This window comes from Rhinoderma darwinii, chromosome 1 (genome assembly GCF_050947455.1).
Source record: "Rhinoderma darwinii isolate aRhiDar2 chromosome 1, aRhiDar2.hap1, whole genome shotgun sequence".
NCBI classification, from domain to species: domain Eukaryota; kingdom Metazoa; phylum Chordata; class Amphibia; order Anura; family Rhinodermatidae; genus Rhinoderma; species Rhinoderma darwinii.
This window is the reverse complement of record NC_134687.1, coordinates 457,467,966-457,483,513: the sequence shown is the minus strand read 5'-3', so window position 1 is coordinate 457,483,513 and position 15,548 is coordinate 457,467,966. Positions and strand designations below refer to the sequence as shown.

Here is a 15,548-nt window from a genome sequence, read left to right as displayed (position 1 = left end):
ACTGATGTCTCAGCTGTCGGGGACAACTGTCAGCGCGGGTCTGTCACTCTGTGTTTACACAGAGTGACAGTTTGAAATGCGGACGAAAATGAACGTCATGGTGCGGGAACTAGCAGCCGACCATGACGTTCATTTTCGTCCTTGGTCGTTAAGGGGTTAAAGAGGCTCTGTCACCAGATTTTCAAACCCCTATCTCCTATTGCAGCAGATCGGCGCTGCAATGTAGATAACAGTAACGTTTTTTTTTTTCAAAAACGAGCATTTTTGCCCAAGTTATGACCATTTTTATATTTATGCAAATGAGCCTTTCTTATGTACAACTGGGCGTGTTTAAAGTTATGTCCAACTGGGCGTGTATTGTGTGTGTACATCTAGGCGTTTTTACTTGTTTTACTAGCTGGGTGTTGTGAATAGAAGTGTATGATGCTGACGAATCAGCATCATCCACTTCTCTTTGTTACCACCCAGCTTCTGGCAGTGCACAGACACACAGCGTGTCCTCGCGAGATCACGCTGTGACGTCACTCACTTCCTCTCACAGGAACTTCATCGCGTCGGATGAGCGAGGACACGCTGTGTGTCTGTGAACTGCCAGAAGCTGGGTGGTAAGGAAGAGAAGTGGATGATGCTGATTCGTCAGCATCATACACTTCTATTCACAATGCCCAGCTAGTAAAACAAGTAAAAATGCCCAGATGTAACGAACACAATACACGCCCAGTTGGACATAACTTTAAACACGCCCAGTTGTACATAAGAAAGGCTTATTTGCATAAATATAAAAATGGTCATAACTTGGCCAAAAATGCTTGTTTTTGAAAAAAAATAAACGTTACTGTTATCTCAATGCTTTTTTGCTATGTTTTGTTTTATTTTATGTATGACGAGTTGAGTATTCTGTATGAGAAATCAATATGCTTAATGTCATACTTGTTATATCTGAAAAACTTTAATAAAAAAGATTGAACCATAAAAACACGGTTTTCTGAGAAATATTTTAGTCCTGTTTCCTGATAAGATTCAAATGGTTCTTCAGTTAGGTATTTTAGCACAAGGCCCAAATCCCAAGATGGGTCTGGATTTTGAATTGCAGGACTCAAATTCTTGACTGCCTTGAAATATCTTTTTAAAAGTTGTTCGTTTATGAATTTTCCTGAAAAAGCACCTGATGTAGTAGAAAACTGAACTTTTAGTGTATGTGCACACGCTTACTAAAAAACGTCTGAAAATACGGAGCTGTTTTCAAGGGAAAATAGCTCCTAATTATCAGATGTTTTTTAAAGAGGCTCTGTCACCACATTATAAGTGGCCTATATTCTACATAATGTGATAGGCGCTGTAATGTAGGTGACAGCAGTGATTGGTCAGCGTCATACACTTCTTTCCACAGCGCCCACTTGGTCAAAAAGTAAAACACGTCCAGTTGGGCATTAAGAAAGTCATTAGCATAAAGCTAAAATAGGTCATAACTTGGTGAAAATAGATGTTTTTTCTAAATAAAAAACACTACTGTTACCTACATTACAGCGCCAATCTCATTATGTAGAAGATAGGCCACTTATAATGTGGGTGACAGAGCCTCTTTAAGCAAACTCGCGTTTTTTGCGGCGTTTTTTACAGCCGTTTTATTGGAGCTGTTTTTCTATAGAGTAAAGGAAAAACGGCTCTAAAAACGGCCAAGAAGTGACATGCACTTCTTTTTCATGGGTGTTTTTCTACGCGGGCGTTTTGTTAAAACGGCCGCGTAACAAAAAGGCCCTTCGGAACAGAACGCCGTTTTTCCCATTGAAATCAATGGGCAGATGTTTGCTTCCGACCCTTTGGCTGTTTTTCGGCCGTTTAAACGGCCAGAAAAATGGCCGAAAATAAGCCGTGTGCACATACCCTTAATGTTCCAATGTTTGAAGCCTTTCTTAAAACATTCCTGTAGGAGTTGTAGCACTTTCTGCAGTCATGGAGTTGTGATGTTTTTTTTTTCCTTTTTACACCAACTGAATTTTTTGGGGGGGATTTTACTGTATACTTTTATAGTAGATGGTGTTCTGATGGACAAAATTGTAGTTAAAACTTTCTCATTCCACCCTATCAGTTTCCATGCTGAGAGCTGTAACCGGGCTGGGTCTTTCCTGTTTGCTAACTTGAGATTATTTCCTCTCAATAGTTTTAATAATAGAGGAAACCAGGCCCTGTGCGACCAGAAAGGGGTTATTAGAGTTACTACTGTTTTCTCCTCCTTTATGTTATTAAGTATCATATGGACTAGAGGGAGAAGAGGAAAAGCAAAAATCTGTTTGTTCTCTCGTGCAATTGAAACCCAATCTAAGACTATGGGATGGTCATTCCAGCTCAGGGAGAAAGATGTTGTCATCAGTACATCATCCTTAGTAGCTAATACATCTATTTGGGGACACCCTATGTATGACACTATCCACTGGAACTATATTTTATATAGAAGACTGCAGACAGATTGTCTGTCTGAACTAGAACTTGTTGATTCTTCAAGATGTTCTCGAAAGGCAAGAGAGACAGTTTTAGTCCATGATCACACGAACAGTTTTTCGTGTAGTTTTTTTTTTTTTTTTTTGCCAAATACAGGAGTGGACACAAAAAAAAGATGTATCAGTCTTTTCTTTATACCTTTCCTTTCTTTTAAATCCTCTTCTGGCTTTGGTTTAAAAAAACGGAGCCAAAAACTGTATCAAAACTCTTTGTATGATCCTGCCCTTACGGCTGTTAGCTCTTGAAATTTGGAGCAAGAAGACTTTATCCTGCAGACTCCGCTGTTATTGGACCCAGTCTTGATGTACATAAAACACCCCAGGCGTCAATCTTAAAGAGGCTCTGTCACCAGATTATAAGTGTCCTATCTCCTGCATAATCTGATCGGCGCTGGAATGTAGATAACAGCAGTGGTTTTTATTTTGAAAAACGATCATTTTTTAGCAAGTTATGAGCAATTTTCGATTTAGTTTCTTAATGCCCAACTGGGCGTGTTTTTACTTTTGACCAAGTGTGTGTTGTAAAGAAGTGTATGAGGCTGACCAATCAGTGACCAATCAGTGTCCTACACTTCTCATTGTTCCAGCCCAGCATGATCCACAGCACAGTGAGATTGTGCAGTGAAAGAAGCTGGGCTGGAACAATGAGAAGTGTAGGACACTGATTGGTCACTGATTGGACAGCCTCATACACTTCTTTACAACACCCACTTGGTCAAAAGTAAAAACATGCCCAGTTGTCCTTCAAGGGCCGTCTATCGTTTCGCCAATACATCCCCTCCAAAAGAGCCCGATACGGAGTGAAACTTTATAAGGTGTGCGAGAGCACAACGGGCTACACCTGTGGCTTTTTCATTTATGAGGGCAGGGACCGCCACCTTAATCCCCCAGGATGCCCAGAGGATATTGGCATTAGTGGGAAAATTGTCTGGGAACTCATGGTGCCATTCCTACAGAAAGGGTACCATGTGTACACCGACAATTACTACACCAGTGTCCCCCTGTATAAGTCCCTCCATGCTGCGAATACAGGGGCCTGTGGGACGGTACGAAAAAATAGAGTCGGCTTCCCTCAACGACTGGTGTCCAGGCGACTAGTAAGGGGTGCGTCACTCTCATTTGCAAGTGACCAGTTGCTCGCTGTCAAATGGAGTGACAAAAAGGACGTGTACATGCTCTCCACCGTGCACGAGGACACCACAGTGGCAGTAAGAGAGAGGGGCGCTACCTCTGATAAGAGGAAACCGGTCTGCGTGGTGGACTATAACAAGTTCATGGGGGGAGTCGATCTATCTGACCAGGTCCTACAACCGTACCTGGTCAAGCGCAAAACTAGGGCCTGGTATAAAAAGGTAGCGATCTACCTTATCCAAATGGCCACTTACAACAGCTATGTGCTGTACAAGACCCAGGGAACGCTCAGTTTCCTCCAGTATCAGGAGAAAATTATAGAGCACCTCCTGTTTGACTCCCCCGCACCTAGAGAATCCTTCGAGTCAGAGGATGTCAAAAGGCTCACTGAGCTCCACTTCCTTCACCCTGTCCCTGCCTCTGTGAACCAAAGATACCCCCAAAAGAGATGCCGGGTGTGCAGTAAACACGGAAGGAGGAGCGATTCCCGGTTTTACTGCCCCATGTGCCCTTCAAATCCAGGCCTGTGCAACTACCCCTGTTTTGAGACCTACCACACCATTTCTAGTTATTAATTTTATCTATAATTTAGGGAAAACCAAAAAGGGTGGGGTGGGGGGATTCTTTTTAGGGAGTCAATTTCATTTATGCATATTTTTTTGTTTAGTTTCTGGGCTTTCCAAGGGAGGGAGGGATTCTCATGGGGAGGTTTATTTATTTCAGACTGTAAAAAGAAATTTCCCCTTTATGATTTTTTTTATACAATTCTTGGACAATTAAATCCAGGACTTGATCACTCACAAATGAATACAGTTTATTGTGCAGGAGCCCACATCTGTCTATTCAGAACATGGACCCCACAAGTGTTCTTGAAATAAAAAATAAATGTGGGCATTGCATTTATTAGTAGATAAATCCAACACCTGCGGCCCGTGCCGCCCCTGAATTAGTGGAAGTCGTGCATTTTAGCAATGGTTACAAGAATAAATTGGGGATGTATTTCCTTTTTCTTATGACTACGTCCTGCCACATACGGCTGTTACATTCCTAATTCTGTACCGTGATACGGGCATGATATTTTTTTTTTGGAGGATCTCTAATAATTGAGCTGTTCCTTATCAATACATCATGGGCTTTGTTACGGTTCTTATGGAAATACTGACATCATTTTGGGGATTAGTGATCCTTTACTGTTCCTATAGATGGTTTTGGACATTGCCCCTCTATATATTCTGTAGGTGATTGGTTGTTTTGTGCACATAGCGGTTCCTACCTTGCCGGGCAGGGGCCTGTTATGGTGTACCGCGTCACTTGGCACGTTCGTCCCTCATATAGGGATTGATAGAGCTAAAGAGACGTTGTACAACCAGTCACTGAAAAAAAAAAAGCCTTGTCATGACAGCCACTCAGGTGTTCTTCTATCTAGTGAACAGACTCGAATTTGCAACATAGTTGGATACATTTTCCTCCATTTGTTTGAAGATATTGCCCGTCACTCCAGTACAGTTTATTTTTTCCTCTCTGACTGATTTTATATTAGGACAGAATTCTGTCCACAATGACATCATAATGGCACCAACTGCTGCTTCAGCAAGACATAGTCATAAGTACAGGCAAATACGTCTATAGCAACATGTATCCATTATGAATACACGGCTTCACTTCTCTTCTGTATGCCGCACAAATTTATTAATGTGGCAGATTTCTAACAAAATAACCTTCTACCACGTCTCCTCTATTTTATCTGGAAACGTAATAAGAATTTGAAGAAAACATTATATACCCATAGTGTCTGAAATAAAAACCATTATTTCCTCCTTTAAAAAATTTTTGGTCCGCATGCTCACTACACCACTAGATGAATACCTTTAGGGGTTTAGTTTTTAAAATGGGGTAATTTCTGCGTGTTTTTTTTTTTTTTGTTCAGGCTGCTCAATGCCTCTAAATGCATGATATGGGGCCGAGAATTTATTAAATTGTGCCCTGAAAGCCAAAGTGTGCTCCCTCTCTTTTTGGCCCAGCCACACATCTAATAAGCAGATTGGGGCAACAATGAGAGTATTTTTGAAATCAGGAGAAACCGGGTGATAGATTTTGGGGTGTGTTTCTTCATTTTCATGTTCGCTTTACAAAGAAATCGGTCTTCAAAGTGATACTTTTATGAAAAAAGTGAAGTAACATTTTTTTTCACCTGCTATGTATTAAATTTAGCAAAAAACTGTGGGGTCAAAATACTTACAACACCCCTTAATAAATACCTTAAGGGGTCTAGTTTTCTAAATGGGGTCGTTTATGGGGAGTTTCTATCATTCTGGTAGTTCAAAACCTCTCCAAATATACAGTGGGGCCTAAAACATTTTCAAGCAAAATAGGAGTCCTGAAAGCCTCCGGGTGCTCCCTTTCTTTCGGGCCCTGCTGTGTGTCCAGGCAACACATTAGGGTCACAATGGGGGCATTTTAGAAAACAGGAGAAACAGGGTGATAGATTTTGGCATGTGTTTCTTCATTCTTATGGTCGCTTTACACAGAAATCGGTCTTCAAAGTGATACTTTTATGAAAAAAGTGATTTTTTTTATTTTTTTTCACCTGCTATGCATTAAATTTAGCAAAAAACGGTGGGGTCAAAATACTCACTACACCCCTAGATAAATACCTTAAGGGGTCTAGTTTTCCAAATGGGGAGTTTCTATCGTTCTGGTAGTTCAAAACCTCTCCAAATATACAGTGGGGCCTAAAACATTTTCAAGCAAAATATGAGTCCTGAAAGCCTCCGGGTGCTCCCTTCCTTTCGGGTCCTGCTGTGTGTCCAGGCAACGCATTAGGGTCACAATGGGGGCATTTTTGAAAACAAGAGAAACAGGGTGATAGATTTTGGGGTGTGTTTCTTCATTCTTATGGTCGCTTTACAAAGAAATCGGTCTTCAAAGTGATACTTTTATGAAAAAAGTGAGATAATATTTTTTTACGCCTGCTTTGCATGAATTCTTACAAAAAAACTGTGGGGTCAAAATACCCCTTAATAAATACCTTAAGGGGTGTAGTTTGCAAAATGGGGTCACTTGTGGGGGTTTCCACCATTCTGACACCTATGAGCCTCTGAAAACCTGGCTTGGTGCAGGAAAACCAAATGTACTTCAAAATGTATAAAATTATTACTAAACTTGTAAGTCTTCTAAATTACTCAAAAAAAATTTTTTTTTTTTCAAAAGTGCTACCAAAATAGAGTAAAGAGATGGAAATATATATTTAATAAAAAAATTGTACAGTATGTATGTAGATATGTGACATATTGCCGTTAAAAATAGGGAAAAATTATAATTTTTACAAAATTTCTTCATTTTTTCTATTTTTTTATTAATTTCCGCAAATCGTATCAGTCTACTTTTACCACTAAAATAAAGTACAACATGTGACGAAAAAACAATGTCAGAATTACTTGGATATTCAAAACTTTCGCAGAGTTATTCTCTGATAAAGTCACACATACCAGATTTAACAAATCTGGCTTGGTCATTAAGGCCCAAACAGGCCCGGTCATTAAGGGGTTAAGTATCCAATGTGAGGAATCATTCGAAGACTCTTGCCTCTGAAGTTGTTTTTGAGTTACCAACTGTAGATCTAAAATTTTGAAAGGCGAGACATATAGTCCTGTCGAAGCCTGAGGGATGTTTTGACCGTTATTCAAGAATATCTCTTTGAAGCTTCCTCGGTGCGGCCTCTATTAACCCCTTCAGGACACAGCCTTAAAGACGAAGCCGATTTTTTCAAATCTGACGTGTCAATTTATGTGGTAATAACTTTGGAATGCTTTTATCTATCCAAACATTTCTGAGATTGTTTTCTCGTGACATATTGTACTTTATGTTAGTGAAAAAATTTGGTCGATAAATTCAATATTTATTTGTGAAAAACACCAAAATTTTGAGAAAATGTGCAAAAATTTGCGCTTTTCTAAATGTAAATATATCTGCTTGTAAAACAGATAGTAATACCACACAAAATAGTTACTATTTCACATATTCCATATGCCTATTTTATGTTGGCATAATTTTTTTGAATGTTCTTTTCTTTTTCTAGGACGTTACAAGGCTTAGAACTTTAGTAGCAATTTCTCACATTGGAATAAATTTCAAAAGGCTATTTTTTCAGGGACCAGTTCAGATGTGAAGTGGCTTTGAGGGGCCCATACAATACAAACACCCATAAATCACCCCATTTGAAAAACTGCACCCCTCAAAGTATTCAAAACAGCATTAAGAAAGTTTCTTAACTCTTTAGGCGTTTCGGGTGCCATGTCGCATTTGCAAAGCCCCTGTGGAACCAAAACAGTGGAAACCCCCCAAAAGTGACCCTATTTGGAAAACGACACCCCTCAAGTAATTTATCGAGGGGTACAGTAAGCATTTTAACCCCACAGGTATTTTGCTGACTTTAGTGGAATTAGGCCGTGAATATGAAAATCTACGGTTTTCTTTACTAATATAATGTCGTTTCAGCTCAGATTTTCCATTTTCACAAAAAAAAAGGAGAAAAAGCCCCCCAAAATTTGTAAAGCAGCCTCTTTTAAGCACAGCAATACCCCATATGTGTCAATAAACTGCTGTTTGGACTGACGGCTGGGCTTAGAAGGGAAGGAGCACCATTTGGCTTTTGGAGCTCAAATTTTGCTGGAATGGTGTTAGGAAACGTCCGTTCCTTTAAGATTACCATGAATACTAGTCTAGTTTCTGTGCAGTTCTGGTTTTATTTGTTCTTCTTCCTATCAGATTGAAGGGAGGAGTATTTAAATCTGGGTTGGTTCTGGTTTCTTTGCTTGTGATTTTCCTTGTTTCTATGTGTTTGATCAATCGACTGACTATACCCTGTACCTTTGACTATTTGCACTTTTTGGAACTGGACCTCAGCTTGTCTCTGGATTACCCTTTGTCACGTAGGGTACATGGACCCACTGGGCTGTACCGCCTTTGCGGTATGGCAGCTGGCCAACAGGGCGCAGGTCAGAGTCTATGGTTTATATAGCGTACTTGTGGCAGCTCGGACAGTAGCAAGGCAGGCTTGGCAGGAACTAGGCAGCAGGTAGACGTCAGGCGTGGAGAAGCAGGACAGGCGTGGTATACAGCACAGCACGGCTACAGCAAAGCACGGCACTAGATCAGGATACAGGTAACAGGAACAGGAAATACTGGGAGCAGGAAACACTAGGGAACCATTTGCAAGACAGACTAGGAATACAACAAAGCTCAGGCGTGGGAGGATGGGGCTGGGACTTTCTTATAGCCCAGGGTACTCTGGACCAATTAGCTCAATCACAAACATGCTTGTGCTCTGGCTTCTCAAGTCTGGACTGAGCTCGTGAGTCCACCCTGGTGGTCACTGTGGAGCAGGAAGGCCGTATGTGCAAACATCTCTTGAGAGTAGGGCGTCGACTGAATGGAAGAAGTTTGTGGTAAGCGATCACGGACGTTACAGTATCCCCCCTCTTACGCCCCCTCCTCTTGGGACCAGAACGAGAGACAAACCTCTTAATGAGGGTAGGAGCGTTGAGATTCTCCTCTGGCTCCCAGGACCTCTCTTCTGCACCAAACCCCTTCCAATCTACTAAATAAAAGGTTCTTCCTCTTACTTTTTTAATGTCCAAGATCTCATTAACCTCGAAGATGTCTGAAGGGCCGCTGGAGGCAACCGCAGGGCTTGGAGTCTTGGTAAAGCGGTTCAGAACCACTGGTTTCAGGAGAGAAACATGGAAGGAGTTGGAGATCTTGAGAGTAGGAGGCAGCCGAAGCTTGTAGGCGACAGGGTTGATCTGCTGCAGGATCTCGAAGGGACCGAGGAACCTGGGAGCAAATTTGTACGACGGCACCCTCAGTCGAATATTCCTGGAGGACAGCCAGACCTTCGTGCCAGGAAGAAACTGAGGAGGTTCCCTTCTCCTTGTGTCCGCCTTCCACTTCATGCGGTCGACCGCCAGCAGGATGGTGGATCGAGTCTGTAGCCAGATCTGCAGAAAGTCCCCAAAAGCCGTGTCAGCAGCTGGCAACTCGGACGTAACAGGGAACGGGAGAGGAATTCGTGGGTGCTGGCCATAGACAATAAGGAACGGTGCCTTCTGTGTGGACTCTCTGGTATGATTGTTGTAAGAGAACTCAGCCCACGGAAGCAACTGCACCCAGTCATCATGCTGCTTGGAGATGAAGTGGCGTAGGTAGTTCTCCAAGATCTGATTGATCCTCTCGACCTGACCATTGGACAACGGATGGTAGGCCGTGGAACAGTCCAACTTCATACCTCGGAGTCCGCAGAGAACTCTCCAGAACTTAGAGGTGAACTGAACACCCCGATCAGATACAATATGTTGCGGCAAGCCGTGCAGGTGGAAGATGTGTTGGATGAACAGCTTGGCCTACAGAGGATAAGAAGGAAGACCGGTCAGAGGAACGAATCGGGCCATCTTTGAAAATTGATCCACCACCACCCAGACAGTACTGCAGAGAGAGGCAGGTCCGTAATAAAGTCTATAGCTGTATTCTGCCAGGGGGCATTGGGCACAGAAAGTGGCTGGAGCAGACCAGCAGGTCTGGAGTAAGCGACCTTGTTTGCTGCACATATTGAACAGGAAGAAACAAAGTCCATAATGTCCTTGGGCAGCGTGGGCCACCAGAAATGACGAGCAATCAGATCCCGAGTCTTACGGGTCCCCGCGTGACCAGGCAGTCTAGAGGAGTGCCTCCAGTGTTAGCCAGGCGCACAAAAGTCCTCCCTGGAGGAATGTGCCCAACTTGCAGGGGATTAACAGAGACAATGCAAGGCGGATCAATGATGTTCTGTGGAATCTCCATGGTGTCTTCTGTCTCGAAAGACCTGGACAAGGCATCGGCCCTCAAATTCTTGTCGGCCAAGCGATAATGGAGCTCAAACTGGGACCTGGTAAAGAACAGTGACCACCTGGCCTGACGGGGGTTCAGCCGTTGGGCCGTCTGAAGATAGGTGTCTCCACTCCTCCAGGGCCAATTTGATGGCCAGTAACTCCCGATCCCCAATCGAGTAGTTGCATTCTGCGTTAGAGAAGAGCTTAGAAAAATATCCACATACCATTGACTTGCCCTGGGAGCCTCTCTGGAACAGGAGTGCACGAACACCGACAGAGGATGCGTCCACCCCCAACGAGAACTGTAGAGAGACATCTGGATGATGGAGGATAGAGACTGACGTGAAGGCACTCTTCAGGCTATTGAATGTGGACTCTGCCTCCAGGAGTCCACGCCTTGGCGTTCATGCGCTTCTTAGTGAGGTTAGAGATTGGAGAAGTCAGTGAGGAGAAGTTTGGAATAAACTGCCTGTAAAAATTGGGGAATCCCAGATGGCCCTCAAGCCTTGAGGGCGTGGCCATTCCAGGACAGACTTTACCTTTTCAGGATCCATCTCGAGACCTAGATTCGAGACGATATAGCCCAGGAAGGGTAGAGCATCTTTTTCAAACACGCACTTTTCCAACTTAGCGTACAGACGATTCTCCCTTAACCGCAGCAAAACTTGACGGACATGTCTCTGATGCGTCATAGGATCTGGAGAAAAAATCAAGATATCATCAAGGTAGACTTCTACACCAACATAGAGGAGGTCACGGAAAATGTCATTAACAAACTCCTGGAAGACCGCGGGAGCATTTACACAGGCCGAAGGGCATTACTAGATATTCATAGCGTCCATCACAGGTGTTAAATGCAGTCTTCCATTCATCACCCTGGCGAATCCGGACTAGGTTGTAAGCCCCACGCAGGTCTAGTTTGGAAAAAATCTTGGCACCACATATATGATCAAACAGTTCTGAGATCAGTGGCAACGGATATTTATTTTTTACCGTGATCTGGTTGAGACCTCGGTAGTCAATGCAAGGACAAAGAGAACCATCCTTCTTTTTGACGAAGAAGAACCCGGCTCCTGCCAGGGAGGAAGACTTCCGTATGAAGTCCCTCTCTAAGTTCTCTTTCACATAGGCGGACATGGACAGTCTCTGGCAAGGAGAGAGGATATACCCTACCACGGGGAAGGGATGCATCAGGAATTAAGCTCGATAGGGTAGTCATACGCCCGGTGTGGAGGCAATGTCTCCGCCTCCCTCTTGCTGAAGACGTCCGAAAATGCAGCATAATGACCCGGCAATCCTGCCAATGACCGAGGCGGCGAAGACTGAGCCGAACGAATCTGCACCAGGCATCGGCTTAGACACTCAGGGCCTCAATGGAGAACCTCTCCAGAATTCCAGTCCAGGACTGGGGCATGTAGTCGGACCCAAGGCAGGCCCAGTAACACAGGGTTAACGGCTATGGATAGGACATAGAATGACAGGAGTTCGGAGTGAAGAGCTCCCACTTGGAGCCTCAGCGGCTTGGTCACAGCTATAAATGGGTCTGGCAGAGGTAGTCCATTCACTGATGCAACCGTCAACGGCCTCTCCAGGGGGGTGGTGGGTAATTTAAGAAGATCCACCAGGTCTCTACGGATGAAATTAGCAGCGCATCCAGAGTCCAGATACTCAGAGACCTGATGCGTTCTCTCGCCGAACACTATGGTCACTGGTATGGACAATTTAGACAGAAGTCCTTTCTTACCCAAGGTTGTCACTCCTAGCAACCCTAGGCTTTGGGATTTTTGGGGACACAGGCGCACAAGATGGCCACCGAGGCCGCAATTTAGCAGAGTCCCGAAGTGCGTCTGCGTTGTTTCTCCTGGGTGGATAGCTTACACAGGTCTATCATCACAGACTCCTTAGGAGAATCGACATCTGAGGACAGCAGGGGTTGCTGCAAAGTAGGGACCAGACTAGGAAGGCCTCCCTCCCGACGAACCTCTTGGAGGCGTTCTCGGATCCGCATATCAATCCGGGCGGACAGAAGGATGAGGTCATCCAGGGTAGATGGCAGGTCTTGAGCGGCAAGTTCGTCCTTAATTTTAGGAGACAGTCCATGCCAGAATGCAGCCACCAGGGCATCATTGTTCCATAACAGTTCTCCCGCCAGGGTGCAGAAGTGGATGGTGTACTCGCTCACGGAGGTGTCTCCTTGGTGTAGGTTAATCAAGGAAGCCGCTGAAGATGAGACCTGTCCAGGCTCCTCAAACACCATGTCAAAAGTCTGGAGAAAGCCCTGGAAGTCACGGGTCTCCGGTCCTTGTCTCTCCCAGATAGGGTTCGCCCATGCAAGAGCCTTGCCAGTGAGGAGAGAGATGATGAAAGCGACCCTTGCGCCGTCAGACGAAAATGTCCTAGTATACAGGCTGAAGTGGATCTTGCAGTGGTTCAAAAATCCACGACAGGTACCTGCATCTCCATCATAGTGGTCCGGAAGTAGCAAAGAAAAACGCGGGTCAACACTGCCAGGAGGTGTAGTCTGATGATCAACACTGCCACGAGGTGTAGTAGGAGGAACGGCAGCTCGTGCCTCCTGCCGACGTGCGAGAATGTTCAAGGCCTGGAGGCGATGGTCCTGTCGAGACCGGAGGTCTAGCATATCCGCCCGCATCTCTTGTGACGTCGTCATGGTCTTGGATCGACAAGCGGGGTCCATATCCTGAGCTTACTGTCACGTAGGGTTCGTGGACCCACTGGGCCGTACCGCCTTGGTGGTATGGCAGCTGGCCAACAGGGCGCAGGTCAGAGTCTATAGTTCATATAGGGTACCTGTGGCAGCTCGGACAGTAGCAAGGCAGGCTAGGCAGGAACTATGCAGCAGGTAGACGTCAGGGGTGGAGAAGCAGAACAGGCGTGGTATACAGCACAGCTACAGCTCAGCATGGCACTAGATCAGGAACAGGGAACACTGGGAGCAGGAAACACTAGGGGACCATTTGCAAGACAAACTTGGAATACGACAACAAATCTCAGGCGTGGGAGGATGGGGCTGAGACCTTCTTATAGCCCAGGGTGCTCTGGGAGCAATTAGCTCAATCTCCAACATGCGTGCGCTCTGGCTTCTTAAGTCTGGACTGAGCTCGTGAGCGCACGCTGGTGGTCACTGTGAAGCAGGACGGCCGTATGTGCAGAAATCTCTTGAGAGAAGGGCGTCGACTGGATGGAAGAAGTTCGTGGTCAGCGACCACGTACGTTACAAGAGGTACCTAATACAACATGTAATGGCACCAGGACCTCATATACTTGGTGGGACAGAGAACATTCTCTGCATATTAATAGATAACTAATGATCCTACCAGTCTGACCATGCAGATCTAGATCGTCCATTGTCTTCCAATAGGACAGAAGAATAAAACATAACTTTTTATTGTCTAGTAGGTTTTTCTTGTGTAATTGATTACAATTGTTCATTGATTACTGCTTTTCAACATTGTTATCTTCTATCCAATAGGATAAGACCATAACTTAACCCATTGTGTGCAGCTTGAGTCCAGAAAGTCCTCCTAAAACTCGAGATCATTTAGGAGTCAGTGAGACATGGGAAGGAACACTCGCCGGGACAGCATCTGAAATCCAAGACTGTCCCTCTGGATATAGGAGAAGTACGAGGCATGGATCAATGTTGTATGACACATTCTATAGATCGTAACGACTTTACAACTTTAATGCGTTACACCACTCCATCCGACGCTTGGCATTGTGCTTGGTGATGTAAGGCATGCATGCAGCTGCTCAGCCATGGAAACCCATGCTATGAATCTCCCGCTCCCAATAGGTTTGGAACCCTGTAGTCATTGAGTCAGCAGAGCATTGGCGACTTTTATACACTATGAGCCTGTCTTATCGGTGGGGGTGCGACCGCTGGGACCCCCACCGTTCACGAGAACAGGCTTACATTGCCGTTCCTGTGAGCACCATAGGAATGGAGCGATTGTGCGCATGCTCAGCCATTGCGCCATTCATTTCTATGGGGCTGCCAAAGATAGCGGTGACCGAGCGTTCGCACTACCACTCCATTCATATGGGGCTTCCAGGAACGGCAAGGTAAGCCCGTTCTTGTGATCGGTGGGGGTCCAAGCAGTTTATCCCCCAACGATCAAATATTTATCAACTATCATGTGGATAGGTGATACATATTGATTATGTGAACAAACCCTTTAAGAGGTGCGTCCCGAAACATTTGTTCATATAGTGTATTAGTATACAGTAAGTACGCCAGTCATGAGGTGCAGGGGCGTAACTAGGAAAGACTGGGCCCCATAGCAAACTTTTGACTGGGGCCCCCCTCCCCGGGTGTCACACAACCCCCCCTTGTAGATAGTGCTTTTTTACAGCCCCCCCTGTAGGTAACGCCAATCTACAGAGGTGGCTGTATGGCGTTATCTACAGGGGGGGCTGTATGGCGTTCTCTACAGGGGGGGCTGTATGGCATTATCTACAGGGGGATGTATGGCGCTATCCACAGAGGGGGCTGTATGGAGTTATCTACAGGGGGGCTGTATAGCACTTTCTACAGCGGGGCTGTATGGCACTATCTACAGGAGGGGGCTGTATGGCACTATCTACAAGGGGGGGCTGTGTGTGGCACCCAGCAGGGGGGGACCAGTCCAAAGTTTGCTATGGGGCCCAGTGTTTCCTAGTTTAGCACCTGGACGCGGATCTAGTTGAAAGTGACACTTGTCCAATGATCCGGGACGGGACCCCCTCCCCTCCTGGCCTGTTCGCACCGACTGCAACCGCAATCATTACGCCATGGTCTCAATCGCTGTCAAATCTTCTGTACATGTATATAAAAAGTACAGAATTTACTAGACTGAAATACGTATCATATTATTACTCCTTGACCTTCACACACTGTCAAGTTCTTTCATGTGAAAATTCTTCTCCTTTATTATTCGTAGATCAAAAATCGACTGTAATCAGCAGTGGATTATACAGATAGTGGGGGCTTGTTTAGTCCTGACACCACAAATGGCTTACGAGCAACTAACCATGCAAAGGTAATAAGCTG

General features: G+C 44.9%; 1 protein-coding gene and 1 long non-coding RNA gene across 2 annotated transcripts in view; one reads left to right on the top strand and one right to left on the bottom strand.

Annotated features, from left to right (window-relative positions):
* TANGO2 (transport and golgi organization 2 homolog) overlaps positions 1-15,548 on the bottom strand; it is a 256,910-nt gene that overhangs the window by 221,647 nt on the left and 19,715 nt on the right. The window lies entirely within an intron of this gene.
* LOC142657507 (uncharacterized) overlaps positions 1-15,548 on the top strand; it is a 47,712-nt gene that overhangs the window by 29,315 nt on the left and 2,849 nt on the right. Inside the window, exons 3-4 of the long non-coding RNA XR_012849935.1 lie at positions 13,989-14,139; positions 15,439-15,537. This is a non-coding gene — a long non-coding RNA (uncharacterized LOC142657507). The remainder of the gene's footprint in view (positions 1-13,988; positions 14,140-15,438; positions 15,538-15,548) is intronic.